A 4,825-nucleotide genomic window follows, 5' to 3' on the forward strand; every position below is an offset into this window, starting at 1 on the left:
TCCTGCCAGGCAGTGAGATGGCCCTTCAGTGATTCTCTACCTGCTAGAAGTATTTGCATAAGTAAGCTGTAAGTACTGGGTGTTTGTGAGAGCCATCAGCAGGGATCAGGTGCTTGTCAGCAATTAACCACTCTCCCTTTTCAAGTCCTTGTACCAACAGAGAAACTTCTTGGAATTAATGTGGGGGTTTTGTGGCCCCAAAACTCTCAATAGTGTAAAGTAGCCCAAAGTGGAGTACATTTATCCACATAGCGTACACTGCTTCTGTAACTGAAAGTTCTATTTAGCCATCATAGCTATTGGTAAGGTTTTCTATCCACGGTTTTCTCTAATCCTGGATCAGCCAGACACCTTCTTAGTTGTACATTTTCCTAGGTAACTATATGCATTTTGTACTCTTTACTATCAGGAAGTCTGTTGACCAACTTTTAAAAAATTCTTTTAGACTTGTGAATATACCATTTTTATGCATTCCAAATTATTTTTATTTTCTGTACTCTTGGGAGTGAGGGTTGAGCCAGGGTTTACCCAGACACCAGTTTCACACATGCCATCAAGAGCAGTTACATACACACCCAGAAGTACAGGAAGTAGTCCAGGCAAAGAATTCTCCATGTATGTTTATCAAACTACAATTCCCAGAGCCCTTCAGGGCAAGTCATGATTATTACATTGGTATACAATGGATATACATTTGTAATATAGATATACCTACAAATATCTTTCTTATTAGCTAAATACTGTGTCAACACTGTGCTAAAGTTCTCATAAAACATGTTGGACAGGAATTTCCTGAAGGGGTGCTTTTTTTGTGTTTCAAACCTCAGTATGTATGTGTCATTTTTAAAAAGGAGCTTCAGTGCACAGTTCCGGGTAAGGAAAACACTCCCAGTGAAGAAGTGTCGAAATCCAGCGATATGGACACAGCCTGCCTCTGACAATTTTGTGGACTGGTAGAAACCATTGCAAAATAAAGCACCCTGCACATCTGGATTCCTAGGATATCTTCGTAATGCCAGGGAAGAATAACCCATATAGGAGCTGTTCAGACAAACCCTCAATGTTCGGGATGTTGCAGGCTCCCTATTTAAATAAGCAGATATGAAATAATTAAATTATGAAAATTCAGAGGCCACACAAGAGAGCTCTCGCTGCTCTGTGAAAAAGGTCTCATGCCCTTCACCTTTATCTAATGGCTGCATTTCACATCATAAAATCCATACACAGGGAATACATCTATGTCAGAACTACTACGCAACCTGGGCATATTTTGCTCTCTCTGTGTGTGCACATGTACATATGCTGAAAGGCTAAGATTAGCCACCATTTCCCAGTGTAGCTAAACCTTATGTCCATGCAACAAAATACATGTGTATGCAACTGTCACACATGGAGATTGCCTGTGAATGCCTACACAGAAGCCTTTTGAGTGCAGAGGTTCTGTTGTGCATGACGCAGTGTAAATGGGTTGCCCTAAAGTTTTAGTCCCCCACTAAAAGGTTGCACGGAGGGACTTAAAGATTACACGCTCCCAATGAGGTGGGAGTTTGGGGATCACGCACATTGTTTGCTTGCTTTAGCCCTTCATTGTCACTGGCTTTTTGCAAAAGCAAGACAGATCACAGACACACATTGTTTGCTTGCTTTAGCCCTTGATTGTCACTGGCTTTTTGCAAAAGCAAGACCTTTTAGTCAAGTAAGCCCTGATGAACCTATAAGCCCTCTGAGCTGGTCTGTATGCACAGACAATACTATGTGGGCATTGTCTCTCTCTCTCTCTGTGTGCGCCTCACAAAGAGTTAATGAGGGCATTTTGATGACTGTGCCGTTTATTATCAATGTAGTGAAACTGGAAATGTGAGGCAGGAAGGGAACGCCTTAGCCTAGTCACCAGAAAGCTAAGCAGCTACCAAAAGAAACTGAAGCTGGAAGAGATACCCGGAGCAGGAACTCCGAGAGCAACACGTGGAACTATTATTACTTTTTGCTCTAATGTCAGCTTATCAGGTAAGGGGGGGGGGATCTAATCTGAGGATGAAGGGAGGGCAATTCATGCTGGGTATAACTACAGCTGAGTTCTGATCAGCTTTCACAGCACACACGGCCAGTGCAAGCTGCAGATCCTCTCTGAGCATGTGTTCACTAATGCAAATCAGCTATGCTCTAATGCCTGACCAATTCTTGCATTCCTCCCCCCCCTCCAAATGTCTGTGTCTTCTAAATATACACTGTAGGGCCAATGTAATATAGGGGCTAAAGTGCTGGACTAAGATCTAGGAGACCTGGCCTCTGCCAGGAAGCCCCCTGCATGATCTTGGGCCAGTCAGTCTCTCTGATCTACCTAACCAAACTCACAGAGTTGTTCTGAGGATAAATAAGGAAGGGCCAAGTGCTCGTTCTGAGCTCCTTCAAGGAAGGGCAAGATGATCTGAAGAGTGGTTTTCTCAAAGAGTCATAAGAAGGAAGTTTTAAAAGCGGAAAGATGTAAAAAGGGGAAATGCACGCTATTTTATTGTTGTTGTTTTGCATCGGCATTTCCATCATAAAGTAAGTTCTAAAATGTCGAGCCGTATGGGCTTTTGTCACCTTATTTCCCTCCCCTTCACGCAGGTCTTAAGAATGCAAGCAAAAAGTCCTTAATGACTAAACTGAGAATGAAAAAGAAGCATCAAGTACACAGAATACAAAAAGCCATGGGAAACTTTGAACAACGTCTCTAATGGCTGTGTTCTGCAGTGCCTCTATCATTAGCAATACTAAACTTGGAAGGGAGGAACCCTTCATATTAACAGATTATTATTTTTCCATGGATTACTGTTGACAGTTTTCTTTATCTCAGTTTAGAGCCTATGGGCATTCAGGTTACATGAACACAAACATCTGATATCTGCAAGGAGGACAGGACAAATATTTATATTTTGGTTTGGGTTTCTAGTGTGACCTTCTGCAAATAAAACCTTGCTCTCCCCCCCCCGCCGCCCGATTTTTTTCATGGTCTACATGCAATTGCATGTAATAGTAACCCAGCAGACTCTCCCTAGGGATGCCAATCTCCAGGTGGGAGTGGGACCCGGGGATCCCCTGGAATTACAGCTCATCTCCAGACTACAGAGATGGAGGAAATGGATGCTTTGGCGGGTGGACTGTATGGCACTGTACCCCACTGAGGTCCCTGATCTCCCCAGGCTCCATCCCCAAATCTCAAGAAGTTTCCTAGCTTGGATCTGGCCACCCTACCTCCCATCCCCTACCAGTGGCCATGGAGGACCTGAGAATCTTACTGCCCACCCCAAAAAACCAATCCGGGTGTGGATGACTGGCAGCAAAAAAAAAAAAAAATCAGGCAGAAAAGGTTTTCTCTATCTCCTAGCCTGTCAAAATTATCCTCTCCTAAGGGCAAACTGGGAAATGAAAACAGACCCGGGGAAAGCTTGACATCACTTTGGGACCACGTCTGTAATATTTCCAAGTCAACTCTGTCGGTACTGAGGTGGGGGCTAGGGTTGCCATCAGTGTCCCCTCTAAGCTGAGTTAGTGTGAGCTAGCTCATAGTTTTTTAGCCTCTGGCTCACACATTTTTGTCTTAGCTCAGGAAGGATGGCTCCAGAGCAAACTAATTCACGGTGTAGCTCACAACTTTAATGCCAGTAGCTCACAAAGCAGAATTTTTGCTCACAAGACTCCACAGCTTAGAGGGAGCATGGGTTGCCATCATCCAGGTGGGTCCTGGAGGTTTCCCAGAGTTACAAGCAATCTCCAGACTACAGAGATCGGTTCCGCTGGAAGAAATGGCAGCTCCAGGGGGTAGACTGTATGGAATTTCATCCCTGCCGAGCTCCTTCCCCTCCCCAAACTCTGCTGTCCCCAGACTCAGTCTCCAAATCTCCAGGAATTTCCCAAACTGGAGTTGGCAATCCTAGACAGAACCCTGGTGTCCCTGTCCTCATGGCCACTGTCTCTCAGATAGATGGTGGCCCACGTGTTAGCCTGGTGAGGGCTGTGCCTAGGCCTGGACTGTCCTCTTCATAAGGAAGGAGGCTGGAGCCTTCTCCTCTAAAAAATGGCAGCAGCTGTACCTGTGGTCAGGCCACAGTCCTGCCTAGGAAAAGGAGGTGGTGGTAGGCTTGCCAACATCCAGGTGGGGCCTGGAGGTCTCTGAAATTTTAACTGGTCTCCAGACCACAGAGATCGGTTCGCCTGGAGGAAATAGCTACTTTGGAGGGTGGACTCTAGGGCATTGTACCACTGAGGTCCATCCCCATCCCAAACCCTCCTCACCCCAAGTCCCACCCCCAAATCTCGAGGAATTCCCCAAACCAGAGTTGGCAACCCTAGGTGGTGGTCCCCTTTGCGAGGAGGAGCCTGGACAGAGTGGCCCTCCTGAATACTCTCCCACTAGGGAATGTCTTGGTCAACGAAAAGGCCAAACTATGCCTGCCCTAGGGATGCCAACCTCCAGGTGATGGCTGGAGATCTCCTGGAATTACAACTGGTCTCCAGGTGACAGAGATCAGTTCCCCTGGAGAGAATGGCCGCTTTGGAGGGTGGACTCTATGGCATTATACCCTACTTAAAACCCTTCCCTCCCTAAAGCCCACCTCCCCAGTGTTAGCCGAATTGCTTTATTTACAGCAATTGGCAATTTATAAATGGGTCCTTGCCAACTATACCAAGGTCCTGTTCCCACCAAGGGTTCCCAGCGAAGGATAACGAGGCTGTTGTTGTTAAAATAAACGTTTTTTTACTTAAAGAATATAAATCTCATACAAACAATACTGATGCACTCACACATTCAATCAAGTTCCTTAGAAATACAGTATTAAAA

General features: G+C 45.4%; 1 protein-coding gene across 1 annotated transcript in view; it reads left to right on the top strand.

Annotated features, from left to right (window-relative positions):
• Positions 1-1,892: 1,892 nt before the first annotated feature.
• The window catches only part of SMAGP (small cell adhesion glycoprotein), a 24,153-nt gene continuing 21,220 nt past the window's right edge, over positions 1,893-4,825 (top strand). The window contains exon 1 of the mRNA XM_015425131.1: positions 1,893-2,007. The gene's annotated coding sequence lies outside the window, so the exon portion shown is untranslated. The remainder of the gene's footprint in view (positions 2,008-4,825) is intronic.

Source organism: Gekko japonicus, unplaced genomic scaffold (genome assembly GCF_001447785.1).
Source record: "Gekko japonicus isolate JY-2015 unplaced genomic scaffold, Gekko_japonicus_V1.1 scaffold3643, whole genome shotgun sequence".
Lineage (NCBI taxonomy): Eukaryota > Metazoa > Chordata > Lepidosauria > Squamata > Gekkonidae > Gekko > Gekko japonicus.